The 25,410-nt window shown below is 43.2% G+C and overlaps 1 protein-coding gene across 9 annotated transcripts in view; it reads left to right on the top strand.

The window, feature by feature from the left end:
- The window catches only part of LOC121600455 (insulin-like growth factor-binding protein complex acid labile subunit), a 202,954-nt gene that overhangs the window by 89,966 nt on the left and 87,578 nt on the right, over positions 1-25,410 (top strand). For 5 of the 9 annotated variants that reach the window (XM_041929061.1, XM_041929059.1, XM_041929062.1 and 2 more), the window contains one exon: positions 20,374-20,466. The exons of the other annotated variants lie outside the window; for them this stretch is intronic. The gene's annotated coding sequence lies outside the window, so the exon portion shown is untranslated. The remainder of the gene's footprint in view (positions 1-20,373; positions 20,467-25,410) is intronic. 9 annotated transcript variants of the gene reach the window in all.

The raw sequence follows: 25,410 nt of genomic DNA on the forward strand, positions 1-25,410 counted from the left end.
AGTCCTCTGAATTTGTCGCATTTTAAAGCAAGTTTTGTAAACTTCCGTTGTATTGCCTCTATTCTGTTAATGGGGCCCTTTCTGTTTTAAGCTCGTAGGCTGAAATTTCAGCCTGTCAGCAGTTTTCATTGTATAGCAGTTTCTAGCTATCTGAGCAGCTATCTAAGTCGGTATAATATACAGGTGGGCCTATCCCAAGGTGTATGAATTTAAAAGGCTGATTTTTATCGCTTCTGCTTCTGAATGAAAATATTAAGAGAGTTTTGAGTATACGTCAAGCCTCAAGAAAGCTTGTTTGAACAAAAGTTTTCACCCATCCTGTCAAAAACTTATATTCAAATTTGGCGTTAAAAAAACATACTATGAGACCACCTGGACTACATACACTTTGATTCTAGATTCTGCCACCTGATCTCTTTAATGCACCTTGGGATAAATGTAAACAATATCGTGTTTTCGAGCAGGTACTCGAATCTAATTCTAGCTTTGAGGCTAGAATAATCTAGACTGAAAATTGCAGGCTAGTTTTTTGTGTGGTTTTGTATGGAGTGTTTACATGATTTCAGCCTCCAATTGTTAAACTCCATACAAAAAGTTGACTAGAATCGTGAAGGGCCCCAATCATCGTAGTGCAATTCGGGAACCAAAGAATTGAGCAATACTCCACGCACGATCGTACAAGACCAGTAAACAACGACTTAAGACATAAGACATCATTACATTCACGGAATTGTCTAAAGATAAAACCTAGCATCTTGTATGCTTTGTAAACAGTGTTGTCAATATGTAAACGGAAATTTAAACTAGAGTCTAGTGTAACACCTAGATCGCAAAACTTCCTGGCGACGATCTAACACACTGCCTAACAACGAATAATTATACTTGATCATTTTTTTTTTAGTTTATGAAACGTGAAACACTTATCAAGGGCTAACTCTAGATAATTTTTAGACACAAGATACCAAACCCATTTGTAATATTTTGCAGGATGATGCAATCGTTATTACTCTTAACCGGTAAAAAGAGTTTGACATCGTCAGCATACATCAAACAAGTTATGTTTCCATTATCGCAATAATATGATCATTGCGCCCATTGTCAAATGGACGATACAAATCGTTTTGTTTTGATGAATTGTTTACATTGAATTTTGAAAGTCTGCTTTATTGAGTTTAACCTCGCCATCAATGCCATTGACAGCAAATCTAAAACAAGTGATTAAAAAAATAAATAAAAGCAACTAGTTCCGGTTTGTGATTGAAATTGTTTGACTTTTATGCACAACAAAATCTGTGAATTAATTTTAAAAAAAATGGAAACTGTGATCAAAAAGTACATAGTGAACAAAATAAAACCCTTCACATGATATTTAATAAATGATGGAATCATAATATTTATTTCCTTTTCCAAAGCCACGGTATAAACCACAGCGGTTCGATTAAACATCGTTGCAGCTTTATGTTTTCCAAGAGCACACAGAATAGCTAGCTCGCTTACAATGATCCGGCTTGCAGAATAAACACCGTAAAATCAATCCAATTTCAAAAACACACACACGCGGCACATGCTGCGTGCAAATGGAAGAGCTGTTTAATTTAGAATTTTAATGTTACGCTGCTCCAGCGGTGGCGGGCCAATGCACTTGCCACCCTGCTGCTGCAATGCAGTTTTGTGGAGTCCTCCTGTCCACCGGCCCAGACTGTAAAGTGCAAGAACGCTTGCACTACCGCCGGGTCTGTTCGACAGTTTGGCGGCAGCTGGATTATTTCTCACCCTGTCAGCTCACGCAAAGCAATGGGGTTTTCTGTGTGCGCCCCTGGAGAGAAAGTGCTTTGGAGTAGAATGTCGTGTGAGCAGAAACGTTCCACAGCGCGTGGCCAATTTTCCACCTCCACTTAGCGTGACGTGTCAAAAACATAGCTCGCGGGCGTCTTAAAATATGCAACACGCTAATGATAGAGAGCAGCATAGAGACCCGAGACGGGACCCGGCCGGATGCGGTATGCGGAACTGTGTGTAAATGCTCGTAATTTGCAGTGTGTGTGTGTGTGTTGATCGATCGCGTACCCGCTGCGGGCAGTAAAGTGAATCGAGCAGGTGGTGGTCGAACATTAGCAGAGGTCAAAGTGGAGTCGCCCAGTGGCATCAAAGTGGTAATTGTTGCTGTTTCGGAGACACCGTAATGGTGTCATACTAACTGATGGTTTTGACCTGCAGCGACACTTTTTGATGCACTGATGGGGAACAAATCTACATCAGGCAATAGCACTTCAAGTGAAGTTGTTAAGCTGCATTGTCACTTTTTTCTTGAACCACCAATTAAGGTGTTGCAGAGAACTACAACAGTCCTCTTCTAACGCTTCATACGTTAACGACCATGTAGATGTCGGTCCGAGCACGAGCAGAAAGCGAATTAATGAGATTTTACTTCAGGCTTCGCTACATCTTCGTAACCCCCGACCAGCAGCACAAGCTGTCGAGCATAACTGAGTGTGTGTTTTACGCTTCAACGCCATCATCGAACGGATGGACGACCGCTCATAGGCACTGTTCGTTCGCCCCGGTCCATGATTAACTTCACTGCTGCGATTTTTGGGATTGTACCGGCCGACAACCTAAGGCCCGCTGGCGCCCAGTCTGTGCTCGTGTTAACATCGCGCTCAGAGATCCGCTTCCTGTGCCTGCTTCGATGAGAAGACGGACCTGGTAAGCGAACAACGTCCTCTCGCTGCGTTACATCGTACGCAATGTCGTCGGTTGGGATGCACTTGCAGTCGTCCGAGGCACCGCGTGCGTTGTCGGCGCCTTGTGAGCTGTTCGGTTGTTTCGGTTCGAAGGCGACACAATGTCGGTGAGTTATTAGGCGTTGATAAGGACGTGACATGCCTGAACTATATCGAGCTGTTTCGAGCCTGTGCGGTGGTGGGCAGCGCGCGATGATACGATGATAACCTAGGCACTGTCTACTGTCTGGCGTGTGGACCGGGCGGCTCGTGGCCTAACGCACAAAAGGGTTGTGCTTTCCCGGACGAGACCGCCGCACTATAATTCTTCCGCCTGGTGTCCGCCTCTTGACAGACACGATCTTGTTTATATCCGTTATGGTGATGGTGCATCCGATGATGCACACACACACACTCTCTCTATCTGTGGGAAAGTGAAGAATTTGTTGTAGTGGACTGTTGTGCGAGAAACACAATGGGCAAAAACCACAATGAGTATTTATAATAAATCCAATATCTTACATACTGCAGAAACTGTGTTTTATGAATGATTTATATTAAACTTATAACTTGGTGTTAAATATCGAACAATTTAAATTATTGTTGTATTATTATTATTATTATTATTATTATTATTATAATTATTATTTTTATTGTTTTTATTTTTATTATTATTATTATTATTATTATTATTATTATTATTATTATTATTATTATTATTATTATTTATTATTATTATTATCATTATTATTATTATTATTTATATTATTATTATTATTATTATTATTATCATTATTATTATCATTATTATTATTATTATTATTATTATTATTATTATTATTATTATTATTATTATTATTATTATTATTATCATCATTATTGTCTATTGTACCTGACACACATTTTAATTAAAGGGTCGTTAGCGCCAAATGAAGAAGATCGAAGTGGGATCCTTATTAAAGGCCTGCTTCTGAGATCCCTAGTAGGTTCAAAAACGCTGATCAGATTTAAAATTTGAGATGCATCAATAAGCCCATTGCATAATTTATGCATAAAAATACATTGAGCATTATTTCTCCTGTGTTCTAAAGTTTCGAGACCTAATAACTGACACCTGACATGGTACGAAGGACGTGGCATTTGGTTTCACCAAGGAAGACGATGAAACATAGCGCGTGTCACCTTTTTCTGAGCTTTTGAACTTTTGCGTGTTGTATAAAATTCGATCTGATAATCACACCTTTTGTACGAATAGTTATGTTTCTAATGGCATGTTGAAATAGTTTTGCTCATTTTGTTCGCAGAAAGTCCAAAAAGATATAAAATCACTCCTTCCTCGCCATAGTCTGCCTAAAGTAAAACGATACGATCTCACCGAAAAAGGCCACGCGCCCATAATGCTTCCGATTAGAGTGCCTCCTTTTTTTTGTCCCATAAAGGGTGTACCTGGTACACACCTTCCCTCTCTCTCTCTCCCTCTCTCTCTCTTCATTGGCCCACACGCATGTCATCACGCTGCGTGCCCGGTTGTAAGCGACCAGTGCGTCCTTCACTCCGTTATCCAAATAACCCATTATCGAAACATACGACGCCACGGTCCCATTTAAGGGCCGCGCGCCTTCGACGCAGTCTCATGTTCCAGGCGCGCCCAAGCACACCTACGCTACTGCTAGCCGCTACCGCTTCACTGTATCGCTTGCTCCATGCGGATCACACAAGAAAATGGGTGAAAAAACAAACGATGAGAACAAACTAAACCCGATACACACCGCACACTGATGCAAGAGGGCTGACCGATGGAGTTCGTCTCATTGGAGATACCCGTCAGTACAACATCAAACACCACGAGAACATCGAGTTAGCCTGATGTGCGCCTCGAGGAAGCCGATGGGATAGGGCGAGAAAACGTATGTCTTTTAGCCTCCATACCCCATGATTCACCCTTGTCTTGTTCCTCCCTGAGCTTGTTCTCGGGTTTGTCGGTGTGTCTATCATTTTCTTCCACGCGGCATCCATCGCGGGATGCTGTTTGCTTTCTCCAATCTCGCCGTGATTGGAAAGTCTTGTTGCGTTTGTTGGTGTGAGATGATTTTTTTTTGTGTTTCCCTGCTTTCTTCTGTCCCTTCTAAATGAAAAAAAAAACATCTTTCACCAGTGCTGGGAAATTTGTTCTTCCACTGATCCGAGCTGGTCCGTAGCTTGGTGCGGTGAGTCAACCTCACCCAGCAGGGAAGAGGGAAGAGACGATCATTAGTCTCCCGGATAATGTGTACGATAAATTAGGTTAAATCGATCTTCGAACGGGACGGATTTACATCGCTCTTGCACTGCATCTAGCCCTCACATCTGCCCTGGTCCGGCCCGTCGTCGTCGTCGTCGGTGTGCTGCTGTTGGTATGTTAATGTTATGTTCCTGCCGGTGCTAGTTATCTTCTCGCTGATCGAGCGGCCATAATATCAAAGAGAGTTGATAATCAGCCGTCGTAAAATTTGCTGCAGTATTTACGAGCGGTAGTGTGTTGGTGTAGTTTTTGTTTTGGGTTTTCATTTTGCTTTACTTTCACCGCGGTGTTGCTGTTCGTGCCGTGTGACACTGTGGTAAGCTGATTTCAAGATAATGGGATTATAATGGAATCGCTTTTCCTGTGGTTCATTGACGAACGCAAACAAAACGCAAAGACTTTTTTCTAATTAATAATCAACCTGCCAGATAATTGAGTTTGGCTTGGGTAATTTGATCGCTATTGAACTCTTTCAGGATAAAAATAGGTCGTTGTGAGTTAATCGTCGAACGAGGGAAAAACTCATGGCAAAATTCATCATCAATAGGTGCAGCCAGCGATCAAATCACCTTTACGCAACAATGGATCTATGGGATCAATTCGACTGAATTTGTTTGGACGACCGACCTGTTCGCCGTAATCGCAGCATGAAATTAGACGCCCAAAAAACACGAAACTACTGGAACGTGATGCGAGCAGCTTTGCTGACTTCACTCTGCCTCTGTGATGCCACTGCCTTCATCATCACGTGATGCTAGATGACACTCTCGGATGGTAGTCCCATGGAAACCCATATGGTTGCATACGTTTTACGCATAAGCAGGTATTACATGGTGGAATCGTTTACCCAGCCATCCGGAAAGCGTGTCGGCGACCGTGTGCGTGCACTTTCCGGTGAAAACATATGCGACAAACACACTCTCACACCCGGGACGAATCGCGATGTCGCACGTTCTAAGCCCATCTACATATTCCACCCGGTGCCGCTGAATTCTCTTCAAGCACAATGCAAATCGAGACAGAGTAAAAAGAAACACTTTTTTTTGTCCGCGCAAAGTGATTCACAGACCAAAGACCTCGGCACGGTAGCATTTGCAAACACAGCAGCATGTGTGTTGTGCCACCGGGAACGGAAGTCGACAAATTTCGGGCACCCATCGAATCTCGCCTTCTCGTCCGAGTTTTTAGTTTTGCGTCACAGGTGTGCAGAAGGACGGCAGTGTGTTCTTTGGTAGACAGGGTAACCATTCCACGCTAAAAAAAAAGCGAAACCTCTTTCACGCACACATGCCGGCAGTACATTTTCAATTTGTCGGCAACGAGGATATTATAATCAAGTGAAAGCTACCGACGCGTGCACCGTGTGCCGTCGGAAGGGTTTTTCGGAGCAAAAGACTGAGGTGGAAAAATATCGATGAGGCGTAACAACAGTCATTTGTTAAACGCATGTTTGGCACCGTTTCGGAGGTACATACCATATGTGTGCATGTGTGTGTTTTTTCTCGTGTCGAACCAGGCACATACACTGGGCTGTGTCTGGATAGCACTCGAGTCTGGTCGGAATTTGCAAATGCAAATGAGGCTGATATAATCCCTGGTAGTTGCGCCGGGCTGTCGAAACGGTCGGTTACTGTTGGCAGTGGTTTTACTTCAATTTTCCCGCTAGAGCTAGGTGCGTATTGTGTACAGCTGGGTGCACCGGTGAACATGTGAGATCGTTAGGAAGGGGACAGTCATGCAACAGTCGCTTGCTTCTGATGACATTTTTCTATGTTTCTAGCTAAATTTAGAGAGAAATGGTTGGTGGGACTTTTAGGCAAATTTCGTTGCGAAATCTTTGTGTTTAATTAGGATAGGCAGAAGCCACTGAAAGCATAGGGAAAAGTTAAGTTATAATCATACCTCAAATTATTCCACAAATTGTTTTTAGATCAAAGCTCTTACTAAAACTCTGAAGTATTTATAATATCTTGTAGCCAGATTTCAAATATAAGTATTTGACCTTAGATGTCTGATGTCATGTAGATCGTCGGACGCATTTCAGATACCTCCAAATATCCATTTCTAATGAGTTGTTATTCAGATAAAAGTCACTAGACATATCTAAATGTAAACTGGAATGCCTTCAGAATTTTGTTCATTCAAGACGTAATTTTAGTTCCCAAGTTCTTCGATATCTCCAGCAATCAAAAGAAGCGTTGAATCAAAATAATACGGTATGGTTTATTATATGAATCCATTTAATCGAAAGTTTTTCTTCATTTTGAATATTAAGCATACTACAGCATTCAGTCATCTCGGAGGTCCACTCACCTCAATTTCTGTAGCCCTTTTTACATGCTCCAACTTCCAGCCCCAAAATTGGGTTTCAAACATAACTTTTAAGGTCCTGGAGCCCACCATCATGCTCTCTATAAATTGCACCCCGTTTTGCAGAACTTTTCCAATAAAACTGTGACCTTGGCTGGGCGCTCCCGAAAAACTCATCCCAGATGTCCCTAGCGCTGCTACCCTGTACGTCTGTCCAATTGCTCAAACTACCGGCCCCAGCACCGGCCAAAAGTGCCTCTGCCGTGAAGTCATTTCGGTGCTGGTGTCAAAGGTTACATTTGAATTATAGCTCCCCGGAAACTATCCAGATCCGGGCAAAGATAGTCTTTGCCGGGCAGGCGAGATGCCTGCGCCTAGACCCTTCTGTGCGTGCTAGAGAGCGCGCAAGAGTCAACTGGTAGACAAGGGATGGTGGTCCTTGACGGGGTGCTCGGTTTTCGCTGTACTTTATTTTATAATTTGCTTCATTCAACACGACACTCGAAATTATCACCGAGCACATAAACATAATTCTTTGCAGCGCCGTGCGCCCTACTCTCCGTTCCATTCCCTCGTGACGCTGGAATGGACCGGGTACCTCCGACAATTCGTGCACTGCGGGGGAAAATTCCACCTAAGCAGTTTTTCTTCCTCGCTCGTCGTGCTGGGTCATCTCGGAAATGGGAAATTTCTACGACAGTGAATGGGCGGCGAAAACGATGGCATTTGCTCGGTGTGCACACTGATCTGCTCGTGATCTGGTTCGGATGTTGTGTGTGTTGATGCTGTCGTTTATTTACTTCCACCTTCGATGCGTGTTTTTCCCAACTCTTTTTACGGGTTCAGTTCCAATCCAGGGCCAAAGTTGTGCTGCAACACCCTGAGTACTGTGTACGGCTGAGGCAGACGGGTGATGGTTCGCTTGGTCAGATGGGCAAAAATTGTGCCATAAATTCTGTCACAGCGAATGTTGCAATGGCGTTAGTAGTTTTCTCCGGCGCTTCCCGAACCCCGTTGAGAGTTGTTTTTGAACCAACCGGTTTGTTTACCGGCTGCTTTGTCCAGTTTTTTTTTCTCCTGCGCCGGGTTTATAACACTCTGCCCGGGATCACAATCTGCGCTCATAAACACTGGGAACTGTGCTCTAGAATTTCAACTCTTTTGCTGATGCTAGCAATACGAACGACCATGCTTTCCGGTTGTTAGGTCGGGGGCTGGGTGTGAAGATAGTACCTGCAAATAGTACCGTAGCATTGCAGTTGTAAGTTTTTTAAGACATTGAGTTATTTTTACTGCTAAATGATGCTGTCTTTTAAAACTATGAACGTGATGTTTGGTTTATTGTTTTTTCCTGGTTGTCTATTTCCGAATTATTTGTAGCTATTTTAACTTTGAACATCGTATTTATATCTTTTAGATGTGTTATTATAATGGATCCTGGTAATGGTTATATCATTCTTTATCCTTGGAATACATATTTCTACTCTTCCGTTCCACTTTCATATATCGAATATCTTAAACTGATGCTCTTGTAAGCAATAGTTGTGCAAACAATGGGACCCTACACGATTCTAGTCAGTATTTTGTATGGAGTTTGACAGTTGGAGGCTGAAATCATGTAAACAATCCATACAAAACCACACATTAAACTAGCCTGCAATTTTCAGTCTAGATTATTCTAGCCTCAAAGCTAGAATTATATTCGAGTACCTGCTCGAAAAAATGGCAAAACACGGTGTTGTTTACATTTATCCCAAGGTACATTAAAGAGATCAAGTGATGGAATCTAGAATCAAAGTGTATGTAGTACAGATGGTTTCATAGCATGTTTTTTATGAAGGCTTTTGCTCAAACAGGCCTTCTGGAGGATTGGCAGATATACAAAACACTCTTAAAACCTTCATTCAGAAGCAGAAGCGATAAAAATCAGCCTTTTAAATTCATAAACCTTGGGATATGTCCACCTGTATATTATACTCACTTAGATAGCTGCTCGAAAACTGCTATACAATGCAAACAGCTGACAGGCTAAAATTTCAACCAACGAACAACGGAAAGGGACCCAATAATAGATCTTAATGTCTTTCCGTTGAAGGGCCAACAATTTTCAAAATCCAATGTTATAGCGCCTCTTTTCCGAAATATTCTTTCTAACCAAAAAGATTGTCTGATCGGATATCTATTGACTGAACTAAAAAAAAAGGAAAATTACGATCATCGTTGTCATTATTAGGATATCTTCAATATCTCACAATAATCCAGAAGTAATGTTCTCTTTATTGTCTAATCAGAATTCATCTTTCACATTGTTTGCTTCATGTGATCACCAATAGAATAATGTCGATACTGTGTAAGATCTCCAATAAGATACAAGCGTTGGTTTCTCACCAAATCCAACAGCACCATCATAGGAACAGGTTTGCTCGTTTATTCAACCTTATGAGCCTTAAGCGCTGGTAATTAATCTCAATTAACGATCTCGGTGTACGGGACCCCCGTGCCTGCCACCCGTGCCGGAAATGACAGTTTGTCCGAAGCGGATCATCTTCACGCCCCGTCCGAAACACTGCCCTCCGTTTAGCATCGCTTCAAACCAATATTTCTTCCCAGTGACAGTGTGTATGGCGAGAGCTACGCAGCTGATAGAGACAGAGAGAGAGAGAAAAACCTTCACAAAAAATCAATTCACACCATTTCCGAATCCCACAGTCCCTTCTGCCTTCTACGGTGTCACTTTGGTTTTGCCTACCCCTCCTGCCGGAAACTATCGCTCTGTCGAAGCATGAAAGTGTGTCCAAACCTATTCGTTTAATCTTGTTTGTGAGCTGCTCTGCCCTGCTTGGCTCCCGCTCAGTGAATCGCCCGCTAGAACTTTTATTAATGGGGACCGGGTGCGGGCTACAATTAATTTGTGCCCTAAAAGAGAGAGAGACACACAAACACACACACACAAACGCAAATGAAAAGTTTGTCTAACATGCGCAGAGGTTTTGTACCAACGTTCAGCCCATTCTGTGGCAGGAGGTGGTTCGAATGGTTGATGGGCGGATAGAAAAATTGACCCAACGGTCGAAGTTTGGGAATCTTTTTTTTAATTCCCCGGTACGACATTGCATAGTACGCATGAAGCAAACGGGAGTGCTTTTTTTGCAAAACGAAGCGAGACATAGGAATACAATGAAAGAAGAGGGGAAAAAACTAGGATAAAAATAAGCTTTAGCTTAAATTAATTACCGCTCTATAAATCTCACCACACTATAACTCGGTGCGAAGAAGATCTCGGCCAAGGGATTTTTGCTGCCAGCCGTACAAAGGTATTGAGGCTGCTGGTGACTCCTGAACTTGCTGCCGTGACCTAACTTTCGACTCTAATCCGACACAAAACATCTCCGGCACGGGAAATCTTCCCGACCTACACACACACACACACTCGCACACTGACTTATGGCAGCAAAAGGTGCGTATATATAAAGGATGATGAATGGGATGACGTCCAATTCATCTCACTTACCCTTGCTTGCGGTAGTGTGGGTCACATGCCAGCCTCAGAACGCACCTGGTTTTAGTGTGCAGCGAATGATGCAGTTCTGTTATAGCTTGTGGCAGTGTCTATCTCTCTCTCTCTCTCTTCTTCACCAAAGAACACCCCAACCAAACCCTTCGGCTGCTCCAAAGTGTAGGTGTGGTTGAGTTTTATGTGACGGTGATGGGAACGTGTGTATGTGAGTGCTTTTTTTGCGGATCCCAGCACGGGAAAATAAAAGGGAAAACTTTAACACACTCTTTCGAAAAGTGCTTTCGTGAGGTGAACAAAGGGCAATGGCAAAACATGGGAAAATAGATAATTTTATTACCTTCAACGCCAAAAACTTTTGCGACTCCATTTTGGTGCACGGTGCATAAACTGTGGAGAAGGAGGAGCGTTGGTAGCTGTTGCACTTGCCAAAGCCATTCCGGTTCCACTTCCCTTTCGGTTGACTAAATGGAATGCAATAGGTTGGTGTCTCTTCCATTTTTTTTGTGATGTGGTACTTGTGTGCCCGGAGACATACACTGCGAAGATGGGCAGCGGAAATAAACTTCAACAGCAGCTAGCTTTTCTTGCCGGCGTGCATTCATTGTACTGGAACCCCTCGCGTCACATGGAAAAGAGGGGTTTTTTTGAATGTGACTCCTTATCTGTTTCGGTGCATCTTTTTGCGGGTCGTTTGGCTGTGGAGCTCCAGTTGAATTGCAACTCGGTGTGCGACGGCTGTTAATTAGTGACAGTTCTTTTTTTTGTTGCTGCTGCCCCATGCGTTGTTGCAAGCTCAAGGGCGACAGCATCGCGAAATTGTTGCGATGTAGCGAGATAATGGCACAATCGGTTTGGGGCAACCGTCGCTTCGAAAAGGGTCAATTAAGGAAGCATAATAAAAGAAACTCTCGTACGTACGGGTGGAGAGTTGCTTTTATGCAGTTCTGGCCGAATGTACTTTTGTACGACACAGAGCGAATGAACGAGCTACAAGAAAAGCCTCTAAAACTTTCCATCACAACACTGGCTAGGACTGCTCCGTAGCTTTTGTACTTTATTCCAGTACGGCAGGGAAAGTGAGAAGTTGATATAAAAGGAGCAACACGAGAAGATGGAAATGGTAAAAGGTTTAACTCTTTTTTCTCCTCTCAAGTTTTCGTATGCACTGCATAAAAGACACCCCTTTCTGGAAAAGAGGTAGGAAAGTTTTCCCATCGAAATGGTTATTGTTTTTGGCAGCCTGACCCCCACACACACACACACACAAACACACCAGAATTCGCCGTGGTAATGAAAATTGCAAAACTTATGCGAAGAGTGCCACGTATGTAAAACCTTCTTCTACCACACACCCATTGACCGCAGGCTATCTAACGGCCGATCTCTTACATTAAGGGCTGCAACCTCCGTCCGAGTGTGTTCATGACGAGAATTGCAGTGCTAATGGCAAAAAACTGGAGCTTCCCTTCGGTCTGTCACGGTCTGTCACCACGGCCCATTCGGCATCCTTGCAACAAAGCAATCAATTTCTCCCAGATGCACTACCAAACGGAAAAAGACGAAGATTATTTCGTGATGCAGTTGCATCCTCAGATACCGTGTTTGTTGACAGTGCAGCAATCTCAAATACCACAAATACCAACAACACTCACCGGATCGATCGTCCTTCACTGCCACCAATAATCACAGGTACCAACACAACCTCCGCCTCAATACCAACTGTTTCACAGACACTAAGAACCGATTATCTATGGCTGCATCTTTCAAGGTTGGCTGCGTCCGTCACCATAGAGCAAGTTGTCTCGTTGGTGTGTTTGCAGTTGGACACTGCAGACGTTATTGCTTTTAGTCTGCTTAAAGCAGGAACGGTTCCTAGCCCATTAAGTGCTGTATCGTTCAAGGTCAGAATCCCTGCTGCCCTTCGTAGTAAGGCACTTAACGCAGCCTCCTGGCCGGTTGGGCTCGGTGTGCGTGAGTTCATCTCGCTCCCGCGATCTCTACATTCACGCCCACAACACACGAACACTTACACGCCGGTACCGCAACAACCCCGTACTCAGCAGACACCGGCACCACTACAGCTTCGCACTCAACACTCACCGGCACCACAGCAGCCTTGTACGCAACACAATATTCCCCACAATAATCCATACTCACCTGTACATATCCATGAACCCGCACCAACACAAACCGAACAATCACCAACCGATATGAACTGCACTCTCCCTTCACCCACTCTTCCGTCCACGTCACGTTCAAAAACACTTCAAACTACACTGGTTCAATTTTTTTCCGAAGTAAATGCACTACAGCAGCGCAGCCATATGTTGCGCATACGGCTCGAGCAAATCCTTCGACGACAAACACAATACACTCACCTTCTACCATAAGCTCGCTCAACTGCAACACCCCAGCGCCTACTAACACTTCTATGCAACAGCCACTGAATCTGACTAGTCACTTGTTTACACGAAATAACAACACGTCAACGGCACGATCTCTCACCGTTGATCATGCACCAACTTACACACGCTTACCACTCAATGTCCATTCCACGTCTATAACTGTATACTATCAGAACGTGCGAGGTTTACGATCCAAAGCTGATGAGTTCCGTTTAACTGTATTAGAGGCGGACTATGATGTTGTGGTACTCACTGAGACTTGGCTCGATCCCAGCCATCCAACAGCTCTCCTGTTTGGCGATGCGCACTGTGTCTATCGATGTGATAGAAATGCCGCAAACAGCTCTTTATCTCGAGGCGGTGGAGTACTAATTGCGGTGAGTTCCGCTCTCCGCTCTCATGCGCTTCCAGTGCTTGCGCAAACACTTGAATTCGCTTGCATCTGCATTCAGCTTCCGACGTACCGATTATACATTGCTGCTGCCTACCTTCCTCCCAACCACAGCACGGACGAAGGAAAAATAAATGCACTACTGGACACCGTCAATAACATTTGCAACACACTAGGTCCAAACGACAGATTCGTGCTCGTTGGAGACTTTAACCAACCCGCTCTCTCCTGGTCGCCTGCGCAATCGAATCATGAAACCCCTTTTGTGTTTTTTGAACCTCGTACTAGTTCAGTACGTAGCGCCCAACTCGTCGATGGACTGCACCAGAATGCGCTTTACCAGCTTAATAACAACACTAACTCTATGGGACGCATTTTAGACCTTGCATACGGAAATTGGTCAAGTGCAACCACTTCTTCGCTCATACGTGTCAGCGAGCACCCGCTGTTGCCAATAGATTGCTATCACCCACCGCTCGAATTTGATTTGGAAATCACAGTATCGTCTATGAATCATGTTACCACTGTTACGGAAACAAAGCTCAATTACGCACGTGCTGACCTTACTAAACTCAAGAGACTGATTTGCTCCTTCAACCAATCCTTTGAATGCTCAAACTATACATCCATTGACCATGCCACGAACGATTTCTCAGAGTTTATGCGGGCCGCATTGCGTGAATGTGTTCCTATTAAAAAGCCCCATCGCGGACCGCCGTGGGGTGACCGCACATTGCTTGCCCTAAAAAAAGCGAAGCGAGCCGCTTATGACTCTTTGCGCGCTAGTCGGTCCACACCGTGCCGGCTTTATTACAATGGTGTTCATGCACTTTATCGACGTTATAATAGAGTCTGCTATCGTCGATATATACGCCACACTGAACGAAGCTTGCGAAAGTACCCTCGCCGCTTTTGGAGTTTTGCCGACAACATGCGCAAATCAACTGGCCTCTCCGGGACTATTCGGTATAAGGATAATTGTGCACATTCGCCACTAGATATTTGTGAACTATTCGCCACACGTTTCGAGGATAGCTTCATATCTAACATCACACATCCGGAGGCTGTTGCTTCCGCACTCGTGAACACTCCTGCAGATGCAATTCATGTCACGCTACCTATCATCACCGAGACCTTGGTTATCCAAAAAATCGAGCGTCTCAAGTCGTCATACACCGAGGGGCCAGATGGTATCCCAGCGACAATTCTCAAGCGTTGTGCCGTATCGGTAGCTCCTATTTTAACTAAGATTCTGAACGAATCGCTGCGCACAGGAACCTTTCCGTCATTGTGGAAGGTCTCATGGCTAACACCCATCCACAAAAAGGGCAGCAAAAATGAAGCAGTGAACTATCGTGGTATTACCTCTTTAGCTGCCTGCGCCAAAGTGTTCGAGCTCCTCATCTATGAACCATTAATAGCATCTGCCGGCAAATACATCAGCATCAACCAACACGGATTCATGCCTAAGAGATCAACTTCGACTAATCTGATGCAATTCGTTAGCGGCTGTTATAAGTCCATTGATGATGGTATGCAAGTTGATGCCATTTACACGGACATTAAGGCGGCTTTTGACAGTGTGTCCCACAACATTCTTCTGGCAAAACTTGATAAACTCGGACTATCACCACCCCTGGTAAAGTGGATGAAATCGTACTTAAGTGGTCGTTCATATGCTGTTAGAATGGGCTCCCACCAATCTAGATCTATCGATGCCTCTTCCGGCGTACCCCAGGGCAGCAACCTGGGGCCTCTGTTGTTTCTGCTCTACATAAACGACTTGTGCATGGCACTCCCGGATAATAGTTGCCTACTCTACGCAGATGATGCTAAAATCTATCGTGAAATCCGTGAGCCAGAGGACCATCTTCAACTTCAAGCCACTCTGAATGAATTTGTCTCCTGGTGCAAGCGTAACGCACTAAGCGTCTGTATTGATAAATGTGCCATAATCTCATTCAGCCGTTCAAGAGCTCCAACGCTGTTTAACTATAGGCTCGATGGTCAGAACCTCGAAAGAGTGAACTGTATAAAGGACCTAGGAGTCCTCCTAGACGCTAAACTCTCATTCGAAGAACAGATAGACCAAGTAGTCGCTAGTGGCAATCGGCTACTTGGCTTGGTCATAAACATGACGCGTGAGCTTCGTGATCCTATGTGTTTCAAGACACTATACTGCGCACTTATCAGACCACTGCTGGAATATGCTAGCATTGTTTGGTGGCCAGCATCCACTCGAGCACTTGCGCGGCTAGAGTCCATCCAACGGAAGGCAACGCGCTTCGCCCTTCGTGACTGGCCGCGTCGTCTCGACTACAGGACTAGGTGTTTGCTGCTGGGGATCCCGCCTCTCGCCGAACGTGTTGAGCACGCCAGACTGGCATTTATCACTGGAATCTTAAACGGAACCATCGACTGTCCCGAGCTGCTTTCAAGGATTCATCTCTATGTTCCTGCCAGAATACTCCGTCGCCGGCCAATGCTGGCAGTCGCTGAAACCAGAACAACATTTGGCTCTCGCAACCCCCTTCTTTGTATGTGCCGTCTATTAAATTCAGCTGACGATATCTATGAGCCTGGAATGACGATAATGGAACTGACTTCACTTTTAAGTGTTCGGAATGCGCCCAACAATAACAATATATAAATGTTCTGTTCGTTATCTAATATCTATTGTAAGCATATTTTGACTCGAGAGGGCTTCATAGTCCATCGATTAATAAACTAAACATAAACATAAAAACATAAAAACATATAATGTTTTTTACATATTCATTTGTTCCTGTGTCGGTGGCGCCTTTGTGTTTTTTTGTGCGGACTGTAATTAAAAGATTTTTATCTCAATTTGATAAAAATTTACGTCGTACCATGAGGACCAAGGCGCACCGAGTACGGACAGGCTGTAAGCTGCCTTGTAGGGTGTGTAAGCTGTGGAATTTATTACTCGACATGCAGAACGATGCTGAACTGAACGGGTGTTGATGAACTGCCGGTTCGTAAAGTGTGATGCGTGAACCGTATATAGCGGCCCATTTTCAGAAGTGTACGTCTGGGGAGGAATGAAAATGATTTGTGTCGCAGCGTTTAAACCCATTTTAGTGCAATTTATTTTGATTAGCAAACGGTGCAGTTTTTCAAGCATTTTTTTTTTACTTTGCAGGCATTTCTATGTGAAGTTGTGCATCGCCTAACATATCTAAATGAATGATGAAATGGTCCTTTCATTACTTTGGTGGCTGTTCATTCATGCGTATAGTAATTCACAGTAGAAATGTGTTGAAGAACATAAATTGGTTGCAATACCAATCTTTGGTTCATTTTTGCTTCAATTTATGTAATCATGAGACGATTTTGTGTTATTTTTTGACATTTTTACAAAATTATTTTACATTTTTCAACCGATTTCGATAAATAAATGATAAATAAATATACCGGCTTCGATAAATCGTCAATGTTGTTCACAAAAGCCAGAAAGCACATCTCAAACATTATCTTTATCCAATTAAGATAAAGGCTTTGATGGCAAAATTAACCGTAACTAAACCATTTTTTTATTCAACACGTGATTGCCACAATTTTCCAACGAAGCTCACATTCCCTGTCGTTTGCACATGCATGCCAACAATTACACCCAAAAAAAGACACGAAAAACAAAAAAAAAAAACCTGGCATGCATGCCATACCTCAACACATTACCAAATTGTTTCACGCTCGCTGCACTTTGCTCCTAAAATTTATAAAATTGGCTCTGAAAAATTCAGAAAGTAATTAAAAAATAGAATGCACACTGTGCGAAATGGGACAGATTCATCATTCCGAATGCGCCAAACGGTAGCTGGTAAGCCAGTATGCCGTAGCACAACAATTCGGATGGATTTATGCACGCAAGCTCTGGAGTGTGGGGTGGTTTTGTTTTTCTTTAGCTCTCCCTATGTGGCTTAGAATAATTAATACGCATATGGGAGCTTGAAAAAAAGGCAGTAAAAAAGTAAAATACGATTCCACTTCTATTTCCCTGTTTTGCACACTCTGTAAACTGCTGCAGCTGGGAAATTGGACACATTTGGTTAGATGGTTGCCTGCACTCCAATTTAATTCTTTTTAACCCCAGTTTTTTCGCCACAAAATCACATACCGTCATAAATTGGAGTTTTAATTGACACCAATGCACTACTGCTGGAGCGCTGTACGTACGTGTGGAGTATCTCGGGGGAAAGGGAGCACAGCAGTAGTTGGTTGCTGCTGGTTTTGGCTCCGTGCGAAACGAAAGTGTCCATGATGCAATTTATATGCACTTTTCGCAACGCTCTTAGTACGAGTTCGGTTTTGGAACCATGTGATGGGCCAGCTGAGATGAATTAAAAGTGTAGCAAGCCCAGAAGCAGATTAAGTGCTTCTGCAACTTGCCACTGCTGTGCTAGAGTGCAGTGTTGCAGTGAGATGGATAGTGGTTTTTTGCTTTCTTTTTATCTCAATATCTATCGCCAGTTGTGTGGCCCTCTCTGCAGTGGGTTCCATTTTATGTATTTATTTATTTCATATTTTTTTGCATTCTTCATCCCAGCTTCAGTGGGACAGTGCATGTTTATTAAAAAATAAATTGATGCCTTGCACCGGTCGTGGTGCTGCTGTGGTTACGGTTTGCAACTATGAATTTGCTGCTTCGGTTCGCACAAGGCACAGAGGCGCAAGAAATTACACCACCACAGAAGTGCTAGATGGAAGCAGCGACTGCCACTTCCTTGCAAACCTTCCACCGAGACCATCTAAGATGGATGAGAGAGGAACGCAAAAAACCACAATCACCACCACGGCGTTCATCGTCTCAGCCACCACCACACGGTCGCATATCAGCATTCCATCTTCTGGTCGTCGGCGCCGAGAGTGCATTCCAGACGTGCGGTTTTTTTTTCATGTTTCAAAACTTGCCGATCCGGAGTTACTTTATAGCACACCCAGCAGCTGGTTGCAGAATTAACGGCCCGAAAAGAGCAGGGAGCGAGCGGGTGGAAGCCCGATGAGTCTCTGCCGACACCTAATAATGATGCAACTGATGCCGCTGCAATTGGGTTGTGGGAGCCAGACTACAGTGTTTCCTAATTTTGAATGGTATCCACTTTTTGCCAAAACTGATGGAGGATGGCAAGTTATCGTTAAGACAAAAAATAAATTGACTTAATTAAGAGGTTTTCCGGTTCCAGCGCTAACGTCCTGTCACTTGCTGCCTACAAAAAAAAAACACTAGCAACCACAGTTACAGGGAATTAACAGTTGGTTCGATAAGAATCCGATTCTGGAGCAGATTACAATACTTGAATTGGTTCCGGAATTGGAATCAAAAGTTGCAGAAGCGAATTTAGATCAAGAATCTCCATGAAAATGTTTCGTTTACTAAAACATTGGGATTCATCGTAGCCGCATACGACCAAAACGCTAATTTTCATGGAGATGCCGATAATGATTCCCGATCTAATATCCAGAATTAGTACCAGAAAATTTGGGAGCTAGCCGGAATTGATTTATTACTAGCCATCATTCCTGTTACATCTTAAGATTCATAGTTAATTCCTAGTTGATGTCATAGGTAATTCTACCCATCAGGAAAGATCCTAGCATGTATGAATGTTTGATGTATTAGCAACTCGCGTTGTTGAGCCATTCCACAAAATTATGACATATCTCAACCTCAAACACATTGCGATCTTTCTCACTGATCACGACAGCTCCAACAGGTATAGAAGTAGTCTCACCACAACGCAAACGTACAGGTGTGTCTCATAATGCTCCTCTTAATAGCGTTTCCCACAAAGCGCTACACGGTTCTGTGCTATGATGTGCCATCTAATCAACGGGGCCTCAGGTCGCCACAAAAAAAAAATGCTCCCAAATGCATTAATCTAACCAGCAATGTTTATTTAGTATCCCTCAACCTCCCTTCCGGTAGTGCCCTGTCAGGCGAAAGAAAGCGCTCATTTCGAGCCGTGGTTTGGTGTTGGTGTTGATGAAACCTCTCCCTGATGAGGAAGCCGATTAGTTCAGTGTCGGCGGTGGTGCCACCTTTTTTGGGTTGGTGCTGCTACAAGCGCATTTCGTTGCCTTTTCTCCAATTGCCCTTTTCTTTTTGCACCATCCATCACACACAAGGTATTGTAAAATTAGCCATATCTGGAGCAACTTGTGGGTCGGTGGGAGCCGCACGGAATGCTTCAAATAGGTTAATTGGGAGACCGTGAATAATAGGCCTGGGGAGTGGTTTTTGGCGCATCGACACCCGCCATCGTCGCGCATTCGCTTCGTTGGGCTGGCCGCTTCATGATTTAGTGATCATTTTCTGGGTTTTGGGCCGGGGTGTTTATTACTACGTTTCCGCGCGGTGGTCAAGAAAAATGGTTAGATTTCCGGTTACGTTTCCGCCCCCGGGGTCGAGAACTTCACCCCGCTTTCCATCCAGCAGAGTGGAGCAAATCGAAAAGAAACAAACATAAAGAAAATTCCGAAAAGGGGTTTTAATCTGATTAAAGGGATTTTTTCCCCGTTTTCTACTCATTTCGCTACCACTCCTTGGAAGTAGAGAAAAGCGAGTCCTATTTGTGGGTTAATTTGTTACTGACACGCTACACACACACACACTCGTACACTTTCTAACCTTGTGGGACCCGAACCCCATCACCACAAACACCAATCAAGCACGATTAGTGCAAGTTTCGCTCATATTTCTCCTTCGTTCCGTTCTATACTTGCAGGTAATTTAACGCGATTCGGCACCTTTCGCCATAACCCAAATCTGGACCGTATGGAGCACACAAGCACACACGAAGCAGGGAAGCAAGTATGAGGTAAAACCGTATTACAGCTTCGGGAGGTTTGTGAAGTGTTTCGAATTACAAGCTCACACGACATTCTCGTCTGTACACCGGCGGCGGTGGATTTGATTTGAATTGGGTAATTTAATCGTTTATTATAGATTTATGGCGCCCGTGTTTCCGTGTTCCGTTTGCGGGGGAAAAACACGAGAAGAAACGCCCGCGAATTTATGGCCGATATACACGACCGGCAACGGTTTGTGACTGTGGTGGCGCTTGTGCCCGGTAAAACATAGAGCCCCCGCTTGCTCCAGTATTTACACCATCAGCAATTAAATTTAACCCTATTTGCCCTCCGTATCGTGGGAAACTGCTAACGAGATATGCAAATATAGCGAGTAAAAATTGCCGCAACGAATATAAGCAGCAGCGCACACGGGGCGTTCTCGAGCGAGCGAGCGTGTTTATGGTTGTAAAACTATTTATAGCGGCTCAGCCATACTTGGGCGAGATTAAAACCAAGAAAGTTGTTTGCCAAAACGAGGCAATTATAAATTCTATACGATGCCGTTTGGTGCCGTAACGACATGTGGGACTTGCTGGATTAAAGCCATTTTCATAGGTTCAAGATATATTTTAAAAAAATTATCTTAAATACTTTTCCCCACGAAATTATGCTATCAAATTGAGTTGCATTGATAAATATAATGCCTAAAGCTATATAATTATCTAGTTTATTTTGTTTTGTTTCTGCATGTTTTATTTTAATGTGTCTGTTTATTTATTGTGAAAATTTCTACTGATTTCGTTTCCGATATGTTTTACTCTTTCGTGTTTGCGTTTTTTGTATTTTAATTCAGAATACTTTTTCTTCTTCTTGTTTTATGTTCTTTTCTTTTTTAAATATCAATTTTTTATTTGTTTTCATATCATTATTCCATTTACTGTTTCCCTTTTATGTTAATTTAATTTAATGAAACGTAATGTAGTATTTCTTTTTCTTTCTTTTTCGATCATAATAATTTTATTTTTGTAAAAAAACATTTTTTGGAAACTAAATACAATGTTGAATTCCAATACCATCATGAAATCATACAGTAAAACTAAAGTAATTACCCCTTTTTTGGCAAACTCTTAAATTCCATGCAACGTACCAACAAACTGAACCAACTTTAAAACCGACCCGATGCTACAACTGTTCTACCTTTTTTGGCGCTTCAATCGGGAAACACAGCACCGTACAAATGTGTATCGGCTGTCCAAATTCCAGGATGCGTGTTCCGGGTTCGGTGCCAAAAACAAACAACCTGAAGCGAGTGAAAATGCAATTTATATCCTCGGCGTGTGTGTGCGAAGTTTTAGGTTCTATTTGTCTGCCGCAGCAGCAGCATAGGACATGCAAAACATAACTTCAATTATAGCGATAATAATTTAAACCCCTTTTCCCCATCTGGCAGTAGCTGGCAGTGGGGGGGGGGAGGGATAATGATAATATTAAAATTTTGGAAAAGCCTGCAAATTTATTTATCCACACGATGCCCACACGAGCGCCCAGCATACGTATACGACGTCAACAAAATCCCGGTTGGTTGGTGATAAACCGTTCCGCCGCTGATAGAGTGGGGGAGGGAGTGGAGTATGGTGGACACTATAAACACATTTTGCCGGTGTTGATCGTTGAAAATCGGCTGTTTGAAATGAATATTCCCAGCAGGGGGCAGGCTGTGTGTGTGTCTGTGATGAAAGGAAGCTTCCCTATCGGCCAGCTGGGCTGCAGGGCGCGTGCGTTTCGATGAGCCAATGAGCCTATGTGTGTGTGCCCCGAAAAGGAACGAATTGATTGTTAATTAATAATAAATAAAGCGACGATCTATGTGCGTGTGTGTGTGTGTGGTTCGCAAGCCGGATGGCCATCCTTGTTGCGCGTGTGCTGCAGCATGAAATCATTAATTTTTGGTCACCCGTGTTTATCGTGTCACATGCGTCGGCTGGCTCGGCTCTGATATTTGACCATTTGATGGCTGTTCAAACAAGTGGGTCCTATTGGAGATGGTGGAAATGGTGGTGCCAGTGCCTCTTGAATGGTACGGGGTTTTCTGGAGGGGCAGTGGGGGCAGTTTAAATTGGCGCTTTTATGCTTTTAACATTAACCGGCCATAGCGACCGTAATAAATTGTGTTAAAAGGTTTCAGTAAAACTTACTCTGCCTGTGAGTTGCATGGCGAATGCTCCAAGAGAGAAAAAGAGAGAGCGATATTTATAATAATTTGCTGACTAAGGCTCTTTGGTAGATTGTTTTATGCAACCTGTTAAATATCAACGAATATAATTTGAAGCTTTCAAAACTCTTGATAAGATACATTTTCAAGGGTTTGCACATTTATGAAAAAATACGCTCTATTTTGCCTTTGTGAGTTAGGGTTTCAATCGATGTTCAAAAACTCATTTGCGACACAGTGGAACTTCGAGAATACTATGTAGCAAATGAGGTCTGATCGCTAAAGCATCTATTTCTCAACATTTGTTTTAGCATGCAACAAAATTCAAATATCCATGGAAAACTGCTCTCTCTCTCTCTTTCTTTATCTATCTCTCCCTCGCTCCGTTAGTTCGCTCGCATTTCCAACAAGAACCAGGTACATCATCTCCGTGCTAACAAATTGAGTAAAATACAGTGTTATAACTAAGATTAACAAAACAGTATACACATAAAAAAGGAAGGCAGAAAGTTGTCCAATTTACGAGGATTTCAATTTATTCTTTCTGCTCGTGAAAGCAATGGTGATGAACAGGAAAAAGCTCGGGGTTTTTTTTTATCAGCTGTACGACACAAATTCTACCCTCACTGACTGGCAGCACAACTCAGAAACACAGACTGCACAGGATGAATAAACAAAACAAGAATACAGCACCAAATTGCAATTCGCCGCTAGTTGGGCCAACTCAAAATTGCATTGAGGCAGGTCGGGTAGAACGGGCCCCAAAGTGATTCACAAATTTATTCATTTCGTGATTTTTTTTTTTTTTTGTTTCCATCTCCTCTGCACCTTCAGCTTTCCTTTTGGCCCAGCTGGGAAGCGAATGGTTTGTGCATTAGTGCAAACTAGGAAAGCAGGAACAAAAATAAAATATCCCACTTTCAATATATTGAACCAATTGGCGAAAAAAGCACAGGCACCAAATCTGCACACGCACTGCGCACTGCTTCGCACGTGTCAGGTCAGGTTTTTCCCCGGACGAATCTTCCCACATTTTTTGTCGCTTTTCCTTCTCTCCCCTCGCTGTTTCTCGGGTGTTTCGGTGCATTCCGAGTCAGCAGCAGAAATGTGTTTCATCAGCGCGAATCAGATTTAAATAATCAACAATCCATTAAATAATTAAAAATAAATTTCCATGTCACGTGGCCGTATCCGACATGGTTGTTTTTTGCCTTTTTGAAGAGGAAACGTTGCTTTCTTTTTTGTTCTTCATTTCCTGTCTTGTTTTTCATTTGCAAAAAAAATAATAATTTATTTTTGAAACGGCAGAACATCCTTTATTTTACTGTAGTACAGAGAATATTTTAAAATCAGTTACTCAAAATTAATTGAATAGAATTCTAACATGAATCTTTAAAGTGATTAATAAAACGTAATACATTTGTTCTTGTACAAATACTATAGAGTTAAAAAAAATATTAATTTGTATGTGTGCAGTTTATTGTAATGCAGAATGTAATGCTAAATCTAATAAATGATGAAATATCTGATTCTGAAATAAAAATGTGTTTCTTTAGAAATCAGTAATCACTTAATCATATGATTATCGTACAACGTATTGGTTTGATATGCCATAATGATAGATAGCCGGTCTCATGGTACAGTCGTCAACTCGTACGACTTAACAACATGCCCGTCATGGGTTCAAGCCCCAAATAGACCGTGCCGCCATACGTAGGACTGACTATCCTGCTATGGGGGGAAATCAATAAGTCACTGAAAGCCAACCCCACAAGTGTGTTGGCAGGCCTTGACCGGCATCGGTTGTTGAGCCAAAGAAGAAGAAGAATGATAGATACTGAACTCTAAAAATAATACATACATATTAAAGCCTTAAGTTTTCTTGATTTATGACCGTTTTGGGCAATTTCAAATTTTCGCCAATTCCTGTATTTATTTTTTTATGCACTTATCGATACAGCAAACATGTTGCAAATAGCATCCATCAACCCGAAAACCCCTCCAGCGGATTGGCACTGTCACAACCATCCTTATCCTTAGTGAAGCTACCAAATCCTAACACATCATTGTGTCCAAAATTGCAGCGGCCGTGCAAAAACATCAAATACCGCCACGTGTACACGATGCTGCTCCGGCTCGCCCGGTTGCTTCAGCACTCTCCTAACGCGCAAAATTCCACCAAACGTAGGTGCGTGTTTGCGACGAGTTAGCAAACAATCAAATTGTAAACGTCAATCGGACAACAGCAATGGGGTGAGGGGAGGACTAAAGCCAACTTTACGGTCAGTGGCCCAGTCGCAATCGGGCAGGCTAGCAGCGCTATTTCGTGCCGCCAGCCTAGACGATGATCAGGTGTGACACCCGGCAACGAATACGCCATCCCGGCAAATCCCGGTGACAGTGACACTAATCCGCGGTGTGCCGTCAGCAACGGCTAGTACAACCCGGGCTGGCTGGCTGACAACCGATCGATCGATAGGGTTTTGGGGGAAACAAATCTGGAATCCTTCCAAACACACGCACACACCGGCATCGTAACACGAAACCCCAGGATTCGTTTGATGGGAGAATTGTTCTAGTCTAAATGTTGAATGATAGCAAACAATTGGGGTTTTGGCTGTCCTACCTTTTCCCGCTGCTTCTGTGCCGGGGAAGGCTCTTGCCTTGTCAAATTGGATTTGTGGCACAAATTGTGTAAAAAAAACACCAACATCATCACAAATCGATTGATGTTTTCCATGTGGCTGCTGACAGCTTC

The sequence above is a fragment of the Anopheles merus genome, chromosome 3L (assembly GCF_017562075.2).
Source record: "Anopheles merus strain MAF chromosome 3L, AmerM5.1, whole genome shotgun sequence".
NCBI classification, from domain to species: Eukaryota; Metazoa; Arthropoda; class Insecta; order Diptera; family Culicidae; genus Anopheles; species Anopheles merus.